Genomic DNA, 647 nt, shown 5'->3' with positions numbered 1-647 from the left:
TATATATAAAGGGACAATACTACTATCCTTTTTCCACACTTGTGCTTCAAAGTAGCACCATGATCTTCATGATAGAGAGTCTCCTATGTTATCACTTTCATATACTAGTGGGAATTTTTCATTATAGAACTTGGCTTGTATATTCCAATAATGGGTTTCCTCAAAATGCCCTAGGTCTTTGTGAGCAAGCGAGTTGGATGCACACCCGCTCAGTTCTTTTTGTTGAGCTTTCATATACTTATAGCTCTAGTGCATCCGTTGCATGGCAATCCCTACTCACTCACATTGATATCTATTAATGGGCATCTCCATAGCCCGTTGATACGCCTAGTTGATGTGAGACCATCTTCTTCCTTTTTGTCTTCTCCACGACCACCATTCTATTCCACATATAGTGCTATGTCCATGGCTCGCGCTCATGTATTGCGTGAAGATTGAAAAAGTTTGAGAACACCAAAAGTATGAAACAATTGCTTGGCTTGTCATCGGGGTTGTGCATGATTTAAATACTTTGTGTGGTGAAGATGGAGCATAGCCAGACTATATGATTTTGTAGGGATAACTTTCTTTGGCCATGTTATTTTGAAGAGACATAATTGCTTAGTTAGTATGCTTGAAGTATTATTATTTCTATGTTAATATTGAAC

Source organism: Triticum dicoccoides, chromosome 2A, assembly GCF_002162155.2.
Source record: "Triticum dicoccoides isolate Atlit2015 ecotype Zavitan chromosome 2A, WEW_v2.0, whole genome shotgun sequence".
NCBI lineage: Eukaryota > Viridiplantae > Streptophyta > Magnoliopsida > Poales > Poaceae > Triticum > Triticum dicoccoides.
Note: the sequence above shows the minus strand (reverse complement) of the source record.